Below are 24,933 nucleotides of genomic sequence, written 5' to 3'. Positions count from 1 at the left end.
AGGAATGCATCTAAGTTTGGGATGCTTAGCATAACAAATTGAGACTTTAAACTTTTGAGGCTTCCCATGCACATCCAGTGAAACGCAGCACCATAGCCTGTGCTGTTGGATGATGCGTCAGTTGCTCTTGGCTTTCAATCCAATTCCACTGAATGCTTGTATTTTTATGGGAAGTTTGTAAATATCCATGTAGCTGATAATAATGTATACTTTGAAAAGCAGCAGAATATTACCTGGGCTTGTTGGAAAAGCTTTCCAAATGTTATTAGTCTTCACAGAGTCAGAAATTCCATATTTCAAAGCCAAATTAGTCTGCTGGTTGCTAACAAGATATCAAATTATCCAGAGTAGGCTTCATGCGCAACTCTACTATAATTGCTGCCTCACATGCACTGTGATTTACAACAGATCCTAAGAAAGAAGATAGAAGCCACTGGTGAGTCAAAGCCAAGTGTCTCGCTGCACCATCTGCTCTGTGAACTGAAATTTTTACCTGTCTTGAAAAAAACCCACAAATGGAGAAGATGGAAAAGATTGCCAGCAGTGCAATCTGAATAAGTCTGAAGAGAAAAAAAGCAAGCACTGCAAACTCTCAATGAAAATGCAGTGGGAGCTGCTATGATCCCTTTACTCCTTCTGTGGGACTGCATTAGACCCGGAGAGCTTTATCTGAGCAGCTGATTTGTGGCTGGGAGAACATGGCCCTCTGTAGTGCTGACTAAGACTCAGGGTCAGTAAAAAGGAATGATGTGAGCCTTTCTGTACTAAAGGTACACCCAACACAAGGTCAGAAGCTGGTGAAGAAGCCAGCAGGACCATGCTGGGCCATTTAAAGCGGTCCACTGATACACACCTTAAGTATATTACATAGCTGAAAATTTTTGTCCACTTAAGAATTTCAAGTGACCACACCCAGGAATGTCTTAATACTGTTGTAATTAGGGGTGGGACAACCGGTTCAGATAAAATAAAGAACAACCTGAAACTACACCCAAAACTTAAATGATCCTCTCTCATCCTGTTCAGAGTTGTTTCACCTTTAATCTTTTTTTCTCCTCCACAAACTTCTCCAGTTTTGAACAAAGAGGAAGCAGAAGTACTGACACTATGGCATAGCAGGCTTGTGGGCTGAGGTGCTTTCATCTGCTAGTCATGGGTTTGTGGAGGACAGATGCTAGGAGGAAAGAGCTTAGTGACTATTTAGTGGTCCCCATGGCCAATAACTTCTTATGCATTTGTGTACAAATCATGTCCACTTTTTCCAGGTAACTCCTTGAGGCCTAGCCACAAAAAGGAAAAGAAATCGTATCAGAAAAATTAAGAATGTGTTGAGACATGACTAAGGGACATATTTTTGTGATTTATAAAGTAGTCCTGAAAGGTTTTTCTTTCTTTTTGTTTATTAAACCATTTGCTTATTTTACCTTAACATTATCAGGAATTCCCCAGCTTCCTCTTTACATCTTGTTAGTGGTCAGCCTGGAAAAAAAACCCTCAAGGAACTTGGCTTGAGAGAGCTCCCAAGAGCTTCAACATCAGCAACAAAGGAGCCAAATCCTTACTACACAGGCTGAGGTTAATTTGTCTTTTTGCCCCAGCTGTCTCTGGTATTTGAGTTACATCTGGCTATGTTAAAGTATAGTAAACCTTAGTCTGACTGAAAATGACTTCCCTTTCAGTTAGGTAGCTTTTCAGTAATGGCGAGTGTCCTCAGCTTCCTATGTTTCTTTCATGGTCTGTGCTCTTTAAATAAACAAATAAAGCCACAACAGCAAAACCTGTCCAGGAGGCAAGCCATTTACTAAGCTGTTAAAAATCCCACATACAGTTTTACAAGTTTCAGATGCTAAGGGTATGGACTCCTGCATCACAGGGAGTCAAATGAGGGTGCTGTAAATGGGTGGGGGCAATAGCATGGTCATTGATCCCAGCTCTGCACACACCACCTGGGTTAGCTCTGGCGAGCTTCACCTGATACCCCAATTTTGGATGCAAAGAGCAGCTGGGAAACACAAATGCAGCCCAGCCCACAGCAACACCATGCACGTACATTCCTAGCTCTTCTCCACACAGCCCTGAAAGCCTTCATCTTCCAAGGTCTGAAAGCACCTGGCTTTCAGCAGGGGTAGCCAGGGAGGGCAGGCAGCTCACCAGGAAACAGCTCACATGTGGCAAACTGAGCCAGGCCATAAACCTCTGCAACCTCCATGTGCCCTAGCGGTTTGCTTCAGGGGCATGGGAGGCTGGAGGAGCAGCAAGGAGGGCTCCCAGGCTTGCCAGGCACTGAACCAGCTTCTCCAACAAGTACTGTGCTGCATGTGGTTACCAGGACTTTTTAATTTCCATCTCCTATTACACAATCTTTTCCCTTTTAATTTTTCTTTCTCTCCCCCAGTCCTCCCCCACGTGCTACGACCTTGGTGCAAAATGAATGTGCTTAATCAAAAAGGAAAGGAAAACAAGCGCAGCCTTGTGCCACCACCTGTAAACTGTCCTGAATATATTACCTGTGTGGTGCCAGACAGTGACGTTCCCAGCCACCCTGAGTGAAGTACAAACACTAACTCACACCAATGGCATGTGCGTAGGAACAAAAAAGCAACATCAGAATTCCTGCACACATTACTTCAGTCTCACAGACTTTCTTTTTTTAATGTTATTTTGCCTCAACATGGGCATTAGAGGCACACTCTTGCTTTATTTTATTATTTTTTCAAATATGCATGCAGTTTGTTGGCTGGTTAAGCTGCTTTCTAAAGCTCTTCACGCACTTTAAGCCAGCTGAACAATACTGCAAAACTACAGGCAAGGCTCCTTGTTGGTTTAAAATCTAGGAAATGTTGGAAGATAGCAAACACCAGGTAGTCTCCTTGCCTTCCAGACTGAGCTCTTGAGGTGCATGCTATCACATTGCTAAGCTTCCCTGTCATGGTCACAAGGGCTGGAAACTTGTTTAGCTTTTGTTTTAATCCTGCAGTTCCCCCCTTCTCACCTTGGCAGCTGGGTGGCAGAGCTGCAGGTGGCTCTTGCTCTGTGAAGGAATTGCAAGAGAGTTTAAAACATGGGTAGATTTAAAGGGCCGACCAAAGCAGTAGTAGTAACACATTTGGCAGTGGTGCCAGGTCTCAGGAAGATCATTTCCTCAGCTTATCTAATCAAACGTGTGTCTCATTCATGAAGGCAGCTGCTGGTTTGCCAGAGACAGGGGCATGTAGCAATAAAATGGCATCAAGAAACAGCCATTTTACAGCTCCCCTGTCCTCATTTGCCTGCAGAACATGGATGCCTCTGCAGAAAGTTTTTGCTTTCTGTTATTTAAAAAGCTAGAGCTGCAGCGGATAAGTTTTCTGGACCGCTTTAAGCAGTTGATACTGTAGTATCTGGTGCCAATCCCTGTTGTGAAACAGGCTACCACTAACAATTGCAGAAAGATTTCGAGTCGCACCAAAGCTTGGACAGTCCTTTGTGCAGATGGGCTACGGCTGAGTGGTCGACACAGCGCATCCGCTCATTCTCAGCATCCGCAAAGGTTGCCTGGGAGGTGGTCAACACCTCACTGGCAGCCAGCGGCTGGCTCCCGTCTGTGAAGAGGCCATGATTTATAGCCTGGACCACATCAGCCAGGCATGAGGGATTTGGTATTGCATTTCAATTCCTGAGGCACGCAGGCACCATGCTTGCTACTGTTTAGTCTTGCCTCTTGAGGATGTCTGGTAGTTTCAGGTTCACAGTGTTAATAAATTTAAAGGAAAAAAGTCACACTTTAGTTCTAAAACTACTCAATTTTTACTTCACAGTTCTAGCTTTTTGTTTTTCAACGTATCAGCCTTTCAGGGATCATATTTTACCATGTTTCTCTGCTATTTCCCAAGCCAAGGTTTGGTCAATGAAACACTAGATCATAACGAAACTGCAGTGGTTATGTGCTCAGAAATGCAAGAAGCCTTTTTTACTGTGGTTTTGCTCTTATCCAATTTCAAAGATTCACTAGAAGACTTGTGAAACTAACCCACTCAAAGTGTGAATCAAAAGCTTGGTCTGAGCTCATAAGCTGTGCTTGAGAAGGAAATCTGTCTTTCCTCTATGCTGAGTCAATCTATTAACCCACCCAAAACATATGCGCAGGGAACTCACAAAGCACCCGCTTACTTCTTGCCGCGTCTCGCCTTGCTCCTGCAAGTCTAACACAGATACTGGCTTCCACCCCCTCTCGTCTCCACCACCCATTTGTTTTTCTCTAACTCCTCTTTGCACTCTTGCTCTCGCAGGGAGGGGGAAATTCAGCTGCAAGACAGAGGCAGCCCAGTGCCCGCATACTTCCAAAGTTTAAGCACTGGCCTTCTGCCACCAACCCCTGTTTCCCCAGCTTCAGTGGCTTCCCAGTCTCTCTACACAGCCCCTTAATTCAAGTCGCTGCAATCAACCCACTTCTCCCCAGTGTCTGGCGAGGGCAAGCCCAGCACTCAATTGCTCTCTCGGCCTGGGACCCTCTAACCTGCCCGCAGCACAAGTCAGCGCCTTCCTCCAGGACTCCCACTTCACAGCCCCTGTCCAAGGCCAGAGGTTCGGAGCAGCAATAGGCTTTGCTGCTTGCAAAGCATTGATCTGGCTGCTGTTGCCTCCATAGGGGGAAGAAAAAAAGGCAGCAATAATTATAACTGGTCAACAAACCTCCACACTTTTTCCGATTGGATGGAAATCCCCCAGTTTTTTGGCCTGAATTATCACAACTGTGCAAAAAGTGCTTGCCCTGAAAGGTCAGCATTCAAAGGGTGGTTTTCTGTGTTTGACTGAAAACTCCCAAAGCATTAAAAAAAAAAAAAGTTCTTTTTAAGTTTTTCATAGAAACCTCCCCGCCTTTTTTTTCTTCCCCTTTCCTTTGTATCGGATGAGCTTTACGCAGAGTCACATCACAATAATAAAGCCAGGTGTCAGGGTGAAATTATTTGCTGTAGGTGAGGCCAGGCCTCCTATTTTGTCTCCTAGCAAAAAGCATAGCACTCCATACATGTCCAGCGCAGCACTGGGAGTAGACCACCACAGCTGTGGTCCCAGCTACTTATGAAGGCTTGAGCACTGGTGATCAGAGCTGAGCAAAATATTTTTTTGAACATGATAAATAAGAAAAGTGGAGATGGGACAGATAAGTATTATTTACATATTTGAAAACTCACATACTTGAATCTGCTTGACAAAACAGATTTAAAACAATTGATAGGAAAAAAAATCAGGAAAGGCACTGATATATTAAATATATTAATTTTAAAGTAGAACTTCTCTTTCAGACTGTATACACATGAAATAGGAAAGGCGTAGGAAAATAATTTGCCCTGAAGATGAAATGCAATCTTTGCTCTGAGCTTGACTTTTGCTGACTCAGAGCAAAGTAGTGTGTGTGGAGGGGTCACACTGTAGGAAAATAAAACCAGCCCCAGAAGCATTTCACACCAGAGTTTTGTTCTTGTTATTTCTTTATTGCAGTTCAGCTACCAGATCAAGGCTGTGTTACTTACATGTTATTTATATATTTGTAATTAATGGGTATGAGCATTACTAGTGACCTCTTGCATCATCAGCACCACATGCTTTCATATTTAAAGTGTATCCAAGGACCTGAATAAGTAGGCAAAGTGAACAAGCTGTTTGTTGTAGCAACAGCTCTTTCATTTTTACCGGGAAAACTCCTCATGGCCTCCAGACACTACATAAACCAGAGAAACCACTTTGGAGAAGTCGGAGATGCTGATTCAGTTCCCCCGTCCCCTCCCCCCCCCCAACCTGAGAACAAGGGGGCGAAAATATCCCGTGGTTATATGAGGAAAACGCTAAGTTAAACATCTTAAATGTCTGTTCAATTAGGCTTGAAGGAAGGTAGCTTAATATTCAAGGGTAATGAGAGTTATTTATAAGGAATTGTCAGTTATATAAATATTCCCGAGCTGTTATGCAAACCATTCTCCATTAATCACTCGGCACTCATTCAGCTAACTGTTGCAGCTACCCAGCGCTACGGTTGTAGCCATAGATGCATACGTTCAGCTACCGGCCAGTTAATCCCATATGTGCACGCTAGCCTCAGCGTTTCCTTATTGCTTTTTCCTGCTGCTCCCATCGCCTCATTGCTCGACACACCCTCAGACAGATTTGGTGACGACTGTCTGTTCCGGCTGCTGCACGGGTATTTCGCCTGTGCTTGTCCTTATGGGGAGAATCCAGCCTCAGCTAAAAACACACGAAAGCCTCCAACAGCGATGCTAATTTGTTTATACTTCTTCATTAGTTAATGTAAAGCAGCTCATCTGCTGCTAAGAGGTTCCAGCTCCCCTTCGCTGTGCCACACATGAGCTTGGCTTTCCATGGGACTCCTCGGGCAAGAAGTAAGCTGATGCTCGAGATTACTGTGAGAGATTGCAGGTTTGCCCAAAAAAGGAGAAGAAGAGGGCTTGAAAACCTCACCTCCTCACTCTAATTTATATTTTTTACAGAAAGAGCAGGCCTGGGAAGGCGAGGGGGCTGGCACGCAGCAGTTACCTAATTGTCAGACCGGTGGGAAAACTCATTACCCAGCCAAACTCCTCATCCAGCAGTGAGCCATTTACCTTCAGGCAGAGAGGGAGATTTCATTAGATACCGTGGTATGTCCTGAGACTCCCCCCCCCCCCCGAAAAGTGATCACAGACTTAGTCAACCCGCCTGGGTGTTCAGAAGCTGTCTGTTGTGAAAGCTGTATTCTCACCTGCTCCTCTTGCTGTGCTGGGTTTGTACGTCACAGTGCTTCCTTCTCCCAGAAAAATCAGTAGCTTTGAGGAAATCTGTCACACCGAAGTGGGCTGATAAGCTATTCAGAAGTTTGAAGGTGCTTGTTAAAGCTTTAAGAAAATAAACTTTCTTCCAACAAATCTAAAAAGAAAAAAAAACATACTAAAAAGCCTTGGGCAGCAAGTTCACTGGGCTGGCCAACAAGCAGATTTTTGTGAGGACCTTTATGTAAATATAATTTACTTTCATTTCTGTAAATCTCTAATCCTTCGTTCTTTTGTTACCTTGCCAAAGGATTTCTCCTGCTAACAGAGGACTTACTTTTAGGTGAACAAATATGCTGCAAGAATTGTGGCGAGGAGACCGAAATGCCAGCAAAACTTTGCTTGGGGAAAAAAGGAGGGAGTGCAGGGGGAACATGAGGTAATACACCCACATTTGGGAGAGGAATCATGGAAACAAGGAATAATTAACCCTTGAGACTCATTTTAGTAATAAACTAAAGTTTTCCACAAGAGAGAAGCAGATGACTCAGGCAGCTGGGTGCAGGGTGAGCAAGGCTGGAGAGGAGGGCGGGTACGCAGCCTCGCTGTCCCCAGGGACCAGGTGGCAGCTCCACCGTCCTGCCTGTAAGCTGCTATCTGCAGCCCCAGCTCCTAAGGCTGCTTTCCAAAACCACCCCTGCTCCCTTGACAGCACACCTGGACTCCACTAAGCATAAGCCTAAAAGTTAAGGAGAAAGGAGTTCATGGCAGTACCAATCTGACCCGTTCACATGTTTGTTTGGAAGAATATGTTGTTCTTTCGGTGTTAGCGTGCTCGTAGTTAGTTTTTGGTTCCTATTCCTTTATAACCTTAAAAATAAAGGATCTCTTTCATGGAAGACTGTTGCAGCCAACTCATACGAAGGATATCTAGCATCCACCCGACTCCAACAGAGTTAATGAGCTAAGAAATGTTGTTATTCAGCTATGCAACAATTAATCTGAAACCAATAGAGTGCTGCTATGTAGTTTGGAATTTAGCAGCCAGGAATTCCATATGATTCTGTGTCTGTGTAAGGGAAGTAGTTTTTCATTGTTTCTTTTCAAATGAAGCCCGTGAGCAGCAGCAGTATTTTTCTGAGACAGTTTAGTTTGAACATCTTTGATGCCGGTTCAGAGAAGAGACTGCTAGCCGCTGAGAAGTTTGAAATGTTGAAAGTTTCAGGGTTTTCAACTGAAGTACAAAAGTTTAATGGAAAAAAAAAACCCAAACAAACCAGTTCACTGTACCTGGGGACTTTATCCACCTACCCCAACTATTCAAATTATAAGCAAATTTCAGATAGGGTCTTACTTTAGCAGAGCAATTGCTAATCCAAATTCTGACAAAGCTCCCCTGTCCCAGTCACTCAAATCTGTAAAGATGCTTGCTGATCTCCTCCCCGTGGGAATTAATGCTATCAGGTGACTGTAAATAATAAAAATTAAATGGAGAACAAAGCCTTGGGTATTTCTTTTTGTTTCCCATACAGATGGAAAGTACCCCAGAGACAGCAGGCTGAAATTTCTCCTTCAGCTTGCACCACAGTAGAACTGCCTACTAAAATCCCCCACAGCAGTCCTGTCCTAGCTCTTCTCAGACTCTGTGTGAATGATAATGACTTCTTCAGGTGTCACCAGGTGCCTAATTTAACTAGCAGCACCTTGGTTGGTAACACTGGCCAGGTGGCCTAAGGAAGAAAGGTTCTCATTTTAGGCTGAGCCAGAAAAACAGCTACATAAATACACCTCTGTTTTCACTTGTCACCCAAATGGATTCCACAGAACTACAATTTTCATATCAAAAGCCCTTTTTCAGAAAAGAAGTGTACCATGGAGAACCACAGCATGTTTTCAAGTCACTTTCCCAGCTGGAGGACACTCACTTGGAAATACATTCATAAAGCATTTAGCTGCCTTTTTGTGGTTTTGAATCCAGTTCTGAGATTTTCAGGAACATTTCTCCATAGCTCCTTGTCTTTGACATTCCCTCAGTACCCTATTGCTAAAGCACAGTAGATGCCATCATCGGGCAGCTATGCATATGCACAGCTACCCAAATTCCCTCAGATCCAAGCAGTTTCATAGCTCAGACCCGGAAAGACTCACCAAGTAGGTGTTCTTCCACCCGCTAGATCTGATGTGGCAGGTGTTCTCCTGACAAGCCAAGCAGATGTAGCTCCACACTGACCACAGCAGGGAGCAGCTTGAGATCCAAGGTCAGGTCCCCCTCTGCCTGACCTAGGACCAGGGGCATAGCAAAGCAGGAGGGTATGAATCTTAGGGACCCGATGAAGGTTCCTCCCCAGTACTTCCCATAGACCAGATTATTTTCAGAAACATACAGACATTAATTCTTTATGGGAATGCTGGCTTCATCACAGGTCACTGCAAAGCCCTGAGAGGATCCTCTCCCATGGAGATGATCTGAGGATGATCCCAGAGATCACCTTCCAAGAAGTTTCAGATGTCCCCGTTGTGGGACAGCTGCTCCAGAGCATCAGTTCTCTTCTGCAAGGTTGCCCGCCACACTGAAAGCAGGTCAGACATGCTGGAGCAAAGAAACCTTGCTTCTTTTAAACTGAATTTGGTTTTATGGCCCTTCTCCAGACTTGCAGTGTCAAAACAATTTTCTCCCCTTTTTAAACTTCATTGCCATATTTGTGCTGCAGGACCAAGAGGACTGAGAAAAAACAGCTGGATTTTATTCTGGGCCTTTTATTCAGAGTAAGTTTTTCAACACAAAACAAACAAACAAAAAAGTCCGATTGAGTCTTGCTCTATGTATTATGTACAGCTCCATCTCGTTCTCCCTCCGGACAGTTAGCTCTCTGAGGCAAAGGCTGGTATGTTCTCTGTGTTTGGGCAGCAACACGGCATATCTGAAGATTACCATTTTTAAAAGGCAAAGAAATCCCAGGCACCTGAGGCAAGCAGCTGCCGTACATGCCCGCATGAGTGCGGGCAACAGGCAACTCTGTAGTAAAACCAGCTAGGTTGATTGGAAGCTGGCCAGATGGCAGCTCCTGCAACCTAAAAGGATTAATTATTTGGGGATCATGCCTGGAGAGCAGGCATGATGAATGCAATATATAATTCCTTGTCACGACTGTGTGTCAGCGCTGGGAAATAAGGAACAGCCAGTACCCTGGGATTCAATCACAGCCCTCTTTGCTCTCTCTGGAGAGGTGGCAGGTTTTTTTATAAGGCCCAGAAGATGAAAAAGGTCTCCCTTTTGTCCTGAAACTCTACATGTGAACGGCTATAGTCTAGCAGCCCTCAATTTCCTGCAATTACATCAGTGTCTTACATTCCTATTTATTTTATTATGTATTTCACAACTGTAGTGTTAATTAACTATTTTATTGGGTCTGTGTAATTAACCGTGTCATAACTCAAATATCTACGAGGCTGCTTTGGTTTTTTCCCTTTCAACTTATCGCATAAGACCCTGTAGCTGCTTTTTCTGACTGGGTATTCATGAGAGAGCCCTTCTGCTCATGGCTAAAGAAAACTGCCGGCCAACCTCCAAGAGTTCCTAAAATTGTCTGGTCTAATTAAGAGCAATTTATCTAAGTGGAAAAATCCACTTAGGAGTTTGCTGCCAAATGTCCCTCTCAGGGCTCATCTGAGGTTACCTCTTCTGCTGTGGTTCAGGGCGGTGGGGGTTTGGTGGCCTTCTCTCACCTTGACCTGCAAGTGGCTGAGGCTGGAGCTGGTGGGGACACGATCCTTCTGGCACGCCAAGCGGGGAAATTCCTCTGCACAGAGCAAAAACACCTCCCCAGCTTTTGATCTACGTATCCTCATTCCGGAGACAAAGGCAAACCTCCGACATGGCCCATTCCTCCCACCGGGCAACGAGGTCCTGGCTGTGCTCCCGTTCAAGCAGCACCAGCGACAGCCTGTTTTTGACAGCTATGCATAAGCACAGTTATTTCTAGCACAGTTTCTCTGAGCTGTGCCAGCAGAGAGGCTTTTTATTTTTAAATATATTTTCAGACCTTATCTAGCCAAAGTGTGCTATATTCTCCACCTAGACACAAGTATAGTGTTACAGACCCTGGCTGAAGCCATGGGAAGGAGGAAGGACGACCTGAGTTCTTGTAAAGCACCTTTGCCATAATCTCTGGGACTTCACCCCCCAGACCTGGGCTTAACCAGCACAGACAGGGCTCCAGCCGCTTTGGCCCTGCTGCCTGCACTCCTCCTCGTGCAAAGGGGCCCTTTGCTCCTCAGGCACCAGCATGATGGGAGCAAAAGCTGTGGTGGAGGAGATGTTTGCTCGCCTTTCCTGTCCCCAGCACCTCAGCTGCCACGGCCCTGGGCTCTGGGGTTGCTGCTCTTCTTCTGGACATCCCCCCACCATCACACAAACAAGTTTGGGGGATCTCTGTGCAGGTATATACTTCAGAGGAATTAAATGTCGTCCTTCAATAAAACCTCCTTTTGGTTTATCTCATGATTTTTTAGATCATTCTTTCAGCAACAGAAGGATACATCACTGGATGTCTGTCATTGCATCACTGCTGGAACTGTGCAGAACAACCTGGATCCAGTTTTAGCCCCTGGATCAAAGGGGTTTCTGACTGGTCCCATTTTGATGAGTGGAGGAGAAAGGAGCCCAGATTTCCAGGATGCTTTTGCATTGCTGGGAGCAACCCCACAGACCCCTCCCCTCAGCCTTTCTAGCCCCCTCTCCATTTACTTACATGTAACTTGTTTAGATCTAATCTGACATTTTGCTATTGTGGAGCTGGATCCAATATGTAAATAAGGCAAATAAAACAGGGAGCATCCTCTAATGCCTCTCTCCAATGTTGCTCCTCAGAGCCATACTGGATTTTCGGAGCTCGTCGATGCCCATTGCTGTTTTCTCACCTGAAACCATAATCCTTTCTTTGTGCTTTCGGTCACTTCCATAGCAACCAGTTGTGATGGCTCCAAGGATTATCGCTTCAGGAAGGAAATAAGCAGTGATGGAAAAGAAAAAACTACCTGTTTTTTTGCTCCGACCCTGCTTTTATGATGGTGGAGAGAATTACTTCAGATAAAACAAAGAATGATCTTAGCCCTCAGCTGATCTCCAGAAAGTCCCAAGCTGAATGGGTAACCAATTGCAAAGTTGGGTTTGTTTCCTCCTTTTCTGTGTGTCATTGTATTCAGGTCTTCTAGCTGAACCAAAGCAATATGAGAAACATGCTTGCCAAGAGCCTGCTCACCTTGCTTTGTTGACCTGTCCAGTTGAATCAGTTCATATGACCAAACTGACTTTTCTCGGAAGGGACCACTAGCCTGGCACTAATGCAGCACAAAATATTTGTGCAAATTCCTCAGTAATAAAAACATCCCGAGGAAAGGAGATGGATAATACATGCTCAGTGGTCCCACAGTGAAGCCCAGGAAAATAAACAGAAAAGCCTCCTGAGCTCTTGGCTGGACCAAACTGGTAGAAGAATCCTTTAAGTAACTGTATTAACTTGGAAGAGAGACCATTAGAGATCATGAGGAACGTCTTATTTCTCTCCAGTGCCTCAGTCAGATCAAGCAAACCAAATATCTGAGGCATGAGAAACAACACAGAGGATACTGCAGGGAAAAAGATGTAGCGTGAGCCCATGAGGCAAAGTCTGCCAGGACGGTATGAGCAGTACAGCTCCCTCAAAGTGCCGCGGGGGGATCAGTTAATGATGTGAGTTATCAGGTCCTGGAGAAACAATGCTAGGGAGAGAAACCCTTCCCCTGAGGAGGAGGATGAAAAAGGAGGGAGCATGGTGGAAGTCTGTAAGTCACCAGCAGGCTGCATTCATAGCCGTCCCTCTCCCCATCTCAGAGCCCCAGAGCCAGTGCTGCTGGTAGGGGTAATGCTACCAGGATCCAGAGTCAAACAAGGAAGAAACCTCCTGCTTTGCAGCCGCAGTCCCTCTGCTGCAGACGTGGCCCTAGGGGCAGCAGCCTGCCGCATGTGGGTCTCCATAGTCCCCTGTGCCCCCGCCTTGCAATGCTGGGCATGGACCACATGGACCACAGCCAGGAGATCAGCGTGGAGGGGTCTTTGTGCTGCCCTTGTTGTCCTGAAAGGTCTCTGTAATTTTTATCATTGTTTTCCCAGAAGTGACAATGTGTTCTAGAGAAATGGGTGTTATCTGAGGTGCTCAGTACACCAGTTTTTGTCATCACAGGTGCAGCGACAAATGAAATGGAAAATAAGTTCATTCCTTCAACAGAGTACTATTACTGCTAAGCCTGACTAATCACCCTCTGACCGCAGCAGGCAGTCTGCCCGAGGAAGGAGCTCCAAGACAAGAGCAGCAGAGTTCGTACCCTCGCCTCCTCACTGACTGAGAAGGAGCAGCCCGTGGCAAGCGCCTGCCCACTCCAGGGGGACTGTGCTGGGTCTTGGCCGTCCAAGCCTGCTGCCAGCTCGCAAAGGAGCCAGCTTCAGCACAAGCTGCGTATTTCATCCCCATTAATGCATGCTTTCTGAAGGGCAAAAAACATCTCCCAGAGAGGAGCCTCACACCAGATCTGTTGTTCTGGTTCAGGGTTATGGAGGAGGCTTGATTTTTTTGTCTTTTCTTGCATGGTGTTGCTAGGACTTCCCTCCAGTGCTGGCCCCATCTGCTACAGCCAGCCTGGCTGCCGGGCTGTGGCATGGCAGGGAGGGCAGCAAGGCTGGCTCCCTCTCCCCCCGCAGCCTGCTTTGCCAGGGAAGGGGCCTCTCTGCCTAGTGCAGGGTGTGTGCACCCTGCTGCCTTCCCTGGGACCCCTGAGGAGCTGGGGGGCAGGCTGCCGGCTGGCTCTGGGCTGCCCAAGAAGCCCCATCCCACTTTCCCTCTGCGTGTGCCCAGGAGCTGAGCCAGGGGGAAGGGGCTGTGGGTGCACCCCTCAGTCACAGCCATGTGCCAGCAGCCCCGGCACAAACTTGCAGAAAGCAAGAGGATATTTTGGTGGGGGGGGTGAGAGAAGGAGAGGAACATGGTGGGTTGATGCCTGCAGCACCATTCGCAATTTCACTGTGACCACCAGTTTTGGCGGGAAGGTGCCAGCCTGCAGGTGAGAGGTGGCAGCACTGGGGTGTTCAGCAGAGGGCATGAGATGCCACCACCCCGGGTGTTTGTGGGTTTTGGGAAGAACTGCTAAGCTGGATCTGGTCACTGCATCCGCACACGTGAGGCTTTGGCCAGGTAGTGTCACACCTCCCTGTCATCCAAAATGCTGCCGCACAAAGCTAACAGCAACAGGTCAGGAAAGTTGAGGTGAAAGCTTGCGCAGGTGACCTTGAAAAGTTGGAGAGAAAGCTATTTGCATGTGTACCTTACTAAATATCTCCAAGGAGCCTAACAAAATCTCTAATCTCGAACCACTTTCAAGCATGCAGTAATGACAAAGGGAAGCTCAAAACCATGAACAGCGTAACGTGCTGAACTAATATATATTCACCGCCACTGACGTGGAGGTTGCATCAATCAGATCCGCTTCATTCTTCACAGCCTGATCCAAGACAGGTCATGCATAATCTTTTTCTTTTCGCTCAAGTCTGTGCTGGAGACTGGTGGTTACAAGTTCTGTTTACCAGGCTGTGCCACTTAAATTTTTCAGCTGATGACTTTGGTGTGGTATATTAGAAAGGATTAGTTTCTTTGTGGGCATGTGCACATGTACATATAAAATGAAAGTTTTTCTTGTTGAAACCTTCTGGGGCAAATCTATGCTGGGATATATTTGGCAGAAAACCCCAAAGGAACATTTTTCAGACTTAAGGTTTTTTCCTTTTTGCTAAACCTTTTTTTTTTTTTCTTTAGATGAAAAGAAAAGGGAAGAAAGACAGGGTGAGAGAACAAGACAAAAAAAGAGACAACAAAACTTTGCTAGGATTTGTAGGGAGGAAAGCATGCAAGCCCAGGACTGCAGGGTCACATAAAATGAGGCTGGAAGAGAACGAGTTAGTTCGTGTGGTCCCACAAAGCAGGTCCAGCTGGACATAAACCTGCTGTATTGCAGGCATGAAATGGTCCAAATCTGTGGTAAAATCTCCCCCTGCTCCCCCAAGCCTCCCCTCCCCACAATAGCTTGCTTTTTCCATTCACCTTTCTTAGGCCCTTTAGTTACAAGATGGCAGAGACCTATGGAGCACAGGTGGAGAAACACAGAAAATTTTCAGTGCATGCAGAGAAAAGAAACAAAAGAAGACACAAAAAAAGGTTGATGATGTATGAAGCCAATAACTAAAGCTTTTCACACAAGCTTCTTCCTTAATTACTGTATTTAGTGCCACTGGCGTAATCAAGAATGTAGCGCTGTGACTGTTCAGTCAGTGGTGACAGAACCAGCACAGTATAACCCCATCCCCATGCCTCACCAGCTTCCCCAAAGACTTTGCATTAGCATCCCTCGTTCTGCAACCCTGCAGCCTAGAAAATAAGTCAAGGATGGGTACTGAACTCTATCAGTATGCTCTATACGCTGAAATTGCTAATGTTAATTTGCCCACATTATAGCAAATACCTACAAGCCACACAAAACCCTGAAGCTAAACCGAGCTGGCAACCTTAATTCTGGCTATATTTCCATATTACAATCCCTTGGGAAGCAGATTTAGCTTAAAAGGTGCCCTCCTGCCCTCCTCTATGCTGCTGCACGTAAAGGTCCCTACACCTAGCTGTGACCCTCTCTGTGTTTGACTAGCTCTGCTCTAAGCTAACTTTGCAAAATGACCTGGTTTAAAAATGTTTTTAAAAAATCTGTATTTTGGGGTTGGTTTTTGCAAGCTAAGACAATTTAGGGCTTGTTTCAAGCATGCTCACCAAAAGCATTGGGCTGGCGCCCCAAAGGGCTGTAGGAGTTACTTTTGGGAGCAGGAGTTGTGGTGAGCTGCTGGGGAAAAGAAAACAACGACCACATGGGATGGATGCACCAGCAAAAGGACCGGAGTGTAAATTCCTATTCATCTGTCACTTAGTAACGTTAAACCTCTACACATCAGGGACGTGACTGTCCTGTACGTGGAGGCCTTTTCCACCACTTTGACAATGTAGAATGTCCTCGAGGGGACAAGTGACATTCCTGTTCCCTTTAAGTTGAATGCCTTGGTTGCAGAGGGATCTAGTTCTGCACAGATGAGGATCAGATAGTAGTTCGTGTTATAACACGAAGTACTTGGGCTGTGGAATAACGCCAAGTTCATGTTGTTTGGGAAACCCCATTATTATTACACTCCTTTTTAATTTCCTGACTTCCTGGTGGTTTGCCTTCCAACCTGAACTTTGCATTCTTTTCTTTCTTTCCCATCACTTAGTTATAACTAATGAAAGGGGAGTAAATGTTAAAGAAAATTTTAATAGAGCACCAAAATTCCTTACCAATGGTTGTTATTTTCCATTTTCCACACAAATTTAACTGTCTCATTCTCAAATGCTGTTGCAGACACACCACATTCATGCCAAAGCTTAAGGGATTTGAATAGAATGAAAATGAGGTGGAAAAAATATATCTGTGCAGCTAATGCCTCCACTCTGCCCCCTCCAAAATCCATAGGCACCTACCAACCCGTCCCAGCTGAAGCTGGAGTGTGTGAGGTGATAAACGCCAGGGAGAACAGGACTGGGCAGGGCCATCAGAAATGGGATAACAGGAATTAGCTGAATAGGGAAGAAATAAATGTCCTTTTTCTACAGTCCTGTTCCTCATCACTGTTCTGCAGAAAGAGTAACTAACTAAATTAAGCAGAAGAACCTTTAGGAGGAGTATGACGGGAAATGAAATCCTGACAGCAAGGTCTGTTAGGCTCCGAAATGGTCCCTCAAGGGAAGCAGCGGACGCTTGAGTCATTTGAACAATGGACTGGACCAAGCACTGGAAAATATGCAGGGGGGAATAAATCTGCATTAGCAGAGGGACGTCTCAGATGACCTAATAGGTTGTTTCCATCCATAAATCTGGGACTTTGTGACAAGACCTTAGCCAGAAGAGGGCTGCGGCAACATCACAAACAGATACACCCATATTATCTACATTGGAGCTTGGAGTGACGACAGTGACCTACGTGTTACGTGAATGACAACTCATATTTTTGGAACATTTTAGTACATAAACTGCTTTCCATCACCCATAGATTCTGGATCTGACTTGTGTGTGCACCTCACCACCCAGACCATGTCCTATTTTCAGGGTAAGGGAAGAGAGCTGGGACATCTGTTCCTCTTGGTTGTTCTTCATAGTTAAAATACTTGTTCTAGACCCAGCTGACTGGCTTCTGGGGCCTTCCAGCTTCTCTGGTTTTTTCTTCCAGTGTTTGACTTTTGGGGGACTCCATCTGGGAATTTTTGTGGGAAGAGAGTGCCCACAAGTCTATTGATCTTAATCCAGGAACAACAAAGTGTAGGCCTTTCTCCCTGCACCACAAAAAAAAAAAAAAAAAAATCAGAGTACAGAAGTTAATAAACAAACAACAAAGATTAAATTACTTGAAGAACAGTGATTTATAATAATGCACGTAATCCACCTGCTAAATTTTAATACCCTTAGTACCAACATCATCACTTCAAGGACTTCAGTTCTTGAAGAAACCATCCTCTTTGCCTCCCATGAGTATAATATTAACACGAGGAAGCAGGGACCTGTTCCCCAACACATGGGAGAGTTACCATTAGACATTGCCTCCCTTATCTCCTTAAAAATAAAGCTCTCTATCATATCCATTCATGTACACACCTGCAGACCACTTCTGATGGCTCAACCAAAAGTCAATCCTCTAAAGAAAAATGAGGGTTCAAAACTGATAGCTTCTCTGAGCTCCCATCCCTGCTCTTCTTTTTCTCTCCAAGAAAAAGGGATGGAGTGCCTCACTTCAGGCCTTTCTCTGCTCTCTCTGTGTCACCAAAACTCAGCACCCCTCCTACCCTCCATCCATATGAAAGCATCAGGATCCACTGGGTGCCTACTGCTGCCCATCACGCTCCAGCAAAGGGCAGCCAGCCTGCTTGAGGTTCCTCATCCCATCACTCAGCCCCTGCAGAGAGGGAAGAGCTCAGCAGTGGAGTCCACCAGCAAAAGTTTCCCTTGCTGTTAGTGAGTCCTGAAAAGCCTTATTAGCCCCTCATTACTGTGCAGGACTGACAATAGGTAATAGTTGACAAGCCATTTAGGCAACGAAAAAGCTCCTGAGAGTGTCATTATTAATTCCGGGAATATAATTTTGTGAGATACCGAGAAATCGCACTGATTCAGGCTCTGAATGCAACACGGGGAGTTCAAAGCACACCGTGTACGTGTGTATTCACGCATACAGGCATGGGTGCGCATGTTCATTCCCTCTCCTGATGCCTATCAGCCAGGGGAAAGGAGGTGAGCTAGTCTGTACTGCTCCTGTTTGACTGGGCACGTCTACAGCCATAATTGTATCTGGTGCCTTGTATTGCCCTGTCAGATGCCAGCGCTGCTCAGCATACTGCAGTGGCAGCTCTCATTTCCCCCTGCTGCAGCCACCTCCTGCCACCAGGACACAAACACCAGTTTGCCCAGGCATCTCAGAACTCAGCCCTTCCCATTGGGCCTGAGGAAATAGCTAAGATTTCCAAAAGTGTTTAAAAAAGGGAGGTGGACATTTAGCAAAGTCTGGAGTCCTTTGGAATTGCACCCCTCACCTGCCTGGGTTAACCCACTCCAAAAATCCCAGCAGACACCTGTCCTCAACTTTAAGAGTTCCAGTCTTTTCAAAAGTTGGTCCCTTCTGGACCATCTGCCAGCTTTGCCACAGGGATGAGATGCAGGAAGACAAGCATGGGGAGCTTTCCCTGGCTCCTGCTCCAGCACAGCCCCTGGTGCTGGCACATGAGGATGGCAGGAGGACACGGCACATCTCTGCAAAGAGAGGGAAGGCTTCTCTTTAACACTCCAGCCAAGTCCTGTCTCAATGATGCAACTGGGATTGAGCAGGCAGGGGAGTGACTAGGATGGTCTCAACATGCAAGGTCTTCTGCAGAGTGCAATTAGGAGCTGCTGTGATTTCCTCATCAACTGTGGTAATGGCTTGCGTGACAGGGGAAAAAACTGGTAACACTGGAAGCTTTTATTCTTTTATTGAGATTTTATTCCTCCAACAAAAAATACGCACCTGGAGTATGATCTCAGAGATTACAAACCCAGGTGAAAGCCAGTTCAGTTCACAGGCAAGGCTTAGCAGTGGTGTTAGAGGCCATGTGCTGGCACATCAGCCTCTCTGTGGTGAGCTCCAAAGCAGCCTGTGTTCCAGCCACATGTGCTGGATGCCAGGAAAAAGCTGAATACCAACACACAGCAAGGGAAAAAAAAAAAAACCCAGCTTGCTCATGTGGCTGTAGCATGCAGAGCCGGTGTCCACAGCATCTCGAATTCACCAGGCAGCAAAGCCAGTGGGAGAAGTTCTGCTGGGCTGCCTGGCTCCTGCTCGCTCTGCTGCACGGAGAATCTATGTTTAAGGGCACATCCTGCCCTGAGGAACTGGTTAATCCTGCTCGCTGGAGGGATGAATGCAGCTAGAGACTTCATAGCATTCACAGTGTTAAGCCAGCTATTGAATCCAATTAGTGACTGTCGGCTGCTTGTGGGGTCTTGTGCACAGAGAAGTGGATCCACCCTGAGACCAGGAGGGTGTCTACGGGCTTGCAAAACAGAATCTGTGCTGAAGAATGACCGGGCATTGCTGCACCTCACAACCCCTGGTTGTGTCTGCTGCCTGACAGCGGTCTGGAGCTGGGAGAAAGTGGATTTCACAGCCTGTGACTAACACCAAAATGTGCTGAGGAGGGCCTCTGCACAGCAAAATTATTCACTTCCTTTTGAGGATGAACAGTAAGGTTATGGCAAAAGCCTGGTAGTCCCAGGCAATTTCCCCTCACTCCCAGGATCCAGCAGCACATACAACCTCATAGCCCTGTCACACCGCCACCTCTATCACAGGACCCACAGTTACTCCTCCTGCTGCCTGGGACCATCCCAGCATCTCCCACCCCTTGTGCCATTCATGACAGGTAGCTGGTGGTAGAAGAAACACTGGCATTAAATGCACCAAAGCTGTCCAAAGAGCTGCTTCCACCAGCCAGGGGCCTGAGACGGAGACTAGGATTCCCGTTTTCCCCTGCAGCTCTGACGTTCGTCTTCCCAGGCTGAAATGCAGCTTCCTCTCCCTTCCCTCTGGAGAGCACACCTCCTGCCACGCATCGAGCCCTGCTAAACAGGACTTCCTTCCAGGCAGCAGTCAGTATGCAGAAGCAGGCTGAGTGAGTGGCCTGAAGTCACCTAGTCCTGTCAGATCTCCTGCTCCTCTCCACTTCTCACTTCTCGTGTGGGAACACAACCCACTGGGCCACATTGTTTGGATGCCTACAACTCATTGGGTCTGTTGTTTGGTGATTTACAACAGAGTTCTGAGTAATTAAGAATTAAAGCTACATTTCTGTGTCAAAGCCATTATGAAGGCATTGCTATAGCCTTTTAAAACCACCTTACCTCAACTAATCCACAGAGAAGCCTTTGCTCCCTCCAGGACAAAGATCCACCCTTTCACTGCCATATTTAATTGCATTGAAAGTGTCCAGACCTCCTTCTGCAGAGGGTTATTAACCCCCTACCCCAAAATTAAGACAAGTACCCCATTTTTTTCTTAGACATACCAATAAAGGGAAGGCAGCATGGGTCATATAAATAACTGCCCAATCTGTCCAGCTTCGCAGTTAATTTGGTGGCCCTGTGTCCTTGTTCCTGTTGTGCTCGCTTTCCATGAACAGAAAGCAAAAATGTTCATGGAAAATGGGTTTCAAAGGCATGTGCATAAGTGTTCCTGGAAATCTAATTTTACATTTTCAGTAAAAGCATCTGCTACCATACAAGGGTTGAGCAGGAAAACACAAGAAGATACTTGGCTGACCACTGCACAACTACCTTCTTTCAGTTCAAAGAACAGAAAGTTTCAGCAAATATAAGAGTAATATTGTTAAGCAAGCAGGACAAAGCAGCTAAAAGCAAATGATTTGCTAATTTTTTTTCATGTGCCATGAACAGAGGGGTTTAAAGCTCAATTTTTGCAGGATGTTGCTTACTGGAGGAGATCTGCTTGGAAATCCAGCAGGTGGCGGGGGATAATGGGTGTGAGAGGCCCTAAATACCCATCTACCTATTGAGTGTGTAGATGAGCTCACCAAAGGATAATGATGTTACCAGGAAATGGGAAAGAAATTATCAGCAAGAATAGGCAAAAAAGCATTTAGCTAGAATTTCTGAAATCCCTTCCAGCTCTTCACTAAGATATTTTTGTTGTAAGAATAAACCAAGGACTGGTAAAAAACCAGTTGCCCAGGGTAGCGGAACAGGACGTAAGACAGAGGAGGACTGAAAAAGCACCCCAGCGTGATACAGGAAAAGCTCCGTCAAAAATAATGAATCTAAATTCACTGCCTCAGTGGCTGGAGAAACAAAGGATGAGGTTGTCTGGCTCTGGAGGTCAGAGCCTTAATGTGCTGTTAATAGCATTTATATCATAAAGCAGCATCGCTGCATTAGCTTTGATTTAGCAACGCCAGTTTATATCAGCTGAGGAAGTGATCCATAAATTCAGCTCTGCATCTCTGTAAATACAGTGAAGGGAGGAAGGCTTGATCATCTCTGGAGGGTGTAACGAGGGGCCTTCTGGGCTGACCTGGGCACTGCCCAGAGCCCACCCTGCTGTCACTGCTTTGTCACCTGCCTGTGAGGTGCAAAAGGGACAGCATGAGGTCTGCGTGGCTCAGCCGCTGGCTATGCAGAGCCATCCATCCACTGGTGGTAGTTCTCCTCGATTTCATGCCCCAGTCCAGCCCCACTCCAGTGGCTGGCTGCACAGGGAACGAGCCTGGAAACTCTCCAAAACTCATGTGTCAGTAGAAGAGATTTTAGGATAAAACAATAAAAGTAATATTAGCAGTTTGCTGGGACCAGACGGTTTCACTCAAGAGCTCTGAGGGAACTCAGACTTGAAACTGCTGACCTATTCAGTACAATACCACAGCAGCTGTTGAAATGGCGAGGCACCACAGGAATGGAAGGTGGCAAATGTTACATTCATTTTTAAAAAGGGCTTTTAGAGGCCATCCAGAGACCTGTGGGCTGGCAAGCTGGGCAAGGCGAATTGGCAGAAAGTGTAACAAAGAGCAGAATAGCTAGATATGTGATAGAATGTGAAAGAGCAAAGTTTGCAGAGTGAGAGCTCAGGCATCGCAGCTCCATTCGTGTCAAGACCTGGGCAACTCGGCATATTCCTAAAAGATCCAACTGCAAACAAATTAAGAGTGATGTCAGAAAACTGAATGACAGGTTGATGAAATGATGTGTGAAACTCACCAGCAGCAAATAGTGTGAGGAACACCAACCCTCACCATGCAAAGACCATCAGGGTCTCTAAATTAACATCAGTCAGGAAGGAAACCTCAGAGTCACTGAGTTTGCTGAAAACTCCAGCTTTAGGAATGACTACAGAATGAAGAGAGAATGAAAAAGTGACCACTTCTAGAGGTACCCTGCCCCAAATGCAGGGTGCAGCTCTGCACACACCAAAGAGGATGTAGAAGAATTAGTGACGCTACAGAAGAAAAGGCACGGAAACTTGCCTTGGTTTCCATTAGGTGGGCAGGCTAACGACAGTAGCGTTCTTCTGCTCGGTCACCTCAACAGAGAAGGGATGAGAGAGAGGTGCCGACAGCTCCTGGGGAGCGTGGAGGTGTGAACAGGAGCACGTTACTCATCATGTCTGCTATTGCAAGAGAAAGACAGAACAACCCAATCTATCGGGATGGAGGTCTAATACAAAGAAAAGGAAGTACTTCTTTCACACGTCGCAAAATTGAATTATGGCACTCGTTGTCACAGGATGCTGTGAAGGCCGGAATTATACAAGAATTCCAAAAGGGGTTTGCCAAATTCTTGGAGGCTCGACCCATCTGCAGCTGTTAAACACAATGACCCAGATGCCAGTCAAAAATTCCCTTAACCGCAGTCTGCTCTCTACTGAGCTGGCAATACCACAGAGGGATCGTGCTATGCTTGCCCTGTCCTTACACCCTCCCCCTAAGAGTCTGCTTCTGAAATGAGCTATGCGATTAGCCGGCCCTTGGTCTGAGCCACCATTGCTGCGTAAGGCATTACATATGCTATACAATGTAACTTAAGAAACTGGAATTTATTGCAGGTGATGATCAAGTCTGTTCACCTCACATAAACGTCTTGCCTTTGGCAAGTGCTAATATCTGATGCCTTGGGAGAAAGGCATTTCTGTCCTGAAAATCTATCTATCGTGCCCCTGGCAGTCTGTACCAAAGACCAGCACTTTCCATAAACCATGGCAGTGGATTACCTTTATCATTGATTTAACTGTCACCACTAAAAGTAGTTAGCAGTCATGAAATAAGCCAGCAACCGTATTTGAAGAAACGTCCTCCCGAGGCACATATTTCCTTTTATTAGTTCTTAAATTAATTTTCCTTCATTGCACAAAGCATGCCTTATTCTCACTTTGCAGGATGAGTGAAACAGAAGTACTGATCACTTTCTATCTCATGCACTGTAATTTTGTACGCTCAACTGCTCTCCCTTCTGCCGCCTCTCCTTTCCAGCTGACACAGGCCAAGATTACACGACGATGCCTTTCACCGTGAGGCATTCCTTTCCTCACTGAGGTGTGACTGCTGGTCTGGACACAGCGAAGGAGAAGGTCGAGGGTCTGGGGACGAGTTACACATCGCCTGCCGGAGGGCAGGAGGGGAGGGACAGACAAGGATCCCTCGCTACCGTGGCTGGACCACACTGGCACCAGAGCACTCGGCTTGGTGTCTGCTCTCGGCTTGCGCTGTGCAAAAACAGCCTGTGTTTTTCATTGCTACCAGTCTAGCATCTCCTGCCAGCTCCAAGCATTTCCTTTTTTTAAAAAAACCAAGGTTTGATCATTCACTTTTGGGGCTATGCTAAACTTGCCAGCATCTGTTCCATCTGCAAGGGGGGGAAAAAACACCAATCCCAGACCAGGAAAGAAAGGAAAAGGAACTAGGTACCAAGTTGTAATGTGAGAAACGAAGCCAAGAAAAACAGCATCTCGAGAGATATTAAAGACGAAAACAAATGCGGTAAACAGGAGCAGAGACAGATTTCAGAGGAAAGGCAGGAAGACAGTGACTAAAACGCTGAGAGTGAAACAGTGTCCACATGGAAACTGAGTCCAGAGTCCCAGGCTTTCTTTGTTCTTGTTTTTCCTACCATTTCACAGAAATCACGATGCTGTCAAGATCCCTCTATACCCAAGGGTCAGTGATGTCAGTGAAAGTTGGTGGAGCTGCACTGATTTATATCCATTAAGAAGCAACTTTCTGAGACTTCCCAGAATTACTGGGGTTTAAAATAATGCCCTGAGAACCCAGTTGTAAACAGCAGTTGGGATTATTCTTAAACCAGGTCATAGTAAAAGCTAGATTAAAAATAATTGAGGAATGGCTCCATTATTTTTTAACAGTCGCAAAATTCCTAACTTTGAATAGTCACATTGAAAACACAACCCTAGAAAAACCTGTGCGCGACATTTCTACCGGTTCGAGAGTCATGGCAAATGCATACAGAGCTCTACAAATTCCAGCTCAGCAAACAGCTCCTTTAGAAAGCAAAATAAGTAAGTATTATCTCTGTTGCCCCCAAGCTTTTGTTTAACTTTTCGGATTTACCTTCCCACTGCTCTCCCCTTCCTTCAAAATATGATGGGTAGATTTGAAAATAAAAACTTCAGAATGGATCTATATTTTTTTCAAAAAACCCACCATTGTTCTTTGGGAAGAAAACAACCTCTTTTTTTTGGCTGAGATTTGCCAATTTAAACTAGAGGTTGCAAATATTTAGGGGTCCATTTGCAGGTGAAAACCCTCCTTGCCGTCATTCCAGCTGCATGCGCAGAAGGCACATGCGCTGGTCACGTGTGCGGGCTGGGCAGGGGACGGGCTCCGCGTCTCGAAGGCACGAAGGAAACACAGAGCAAAAGAAGTAAAACTGGGGAAGAGACCGAGGACCTGGTTCCACAGTGTAAGCAGCACCATCAGGCCAGCGCCTTCTTCCGCGCTCCCCCAGGCATGGCCCCTCGGGCCCCTTCCCCTCCCAGCCTCCT

The sequence above is a fragment of the Phalacrocorax aristotelis genome, chromosome 1 (assembly GCF_949628215.1).
Source record: "Phalacrocorax aristotelis chromosome 1, bGulAri2.1, whole genome shotgun sequence".
Taxonomy (NCBI): domain Eukaryota; kingdom Metazoa; phylum Chordata; class Aves; order Suliformes; family Phalacrocoracidae; genus Phalacrocorax; species Phalacrocorax aristotelis.
Note: the sequence above shows the minus strand (reverse complement) of the source record.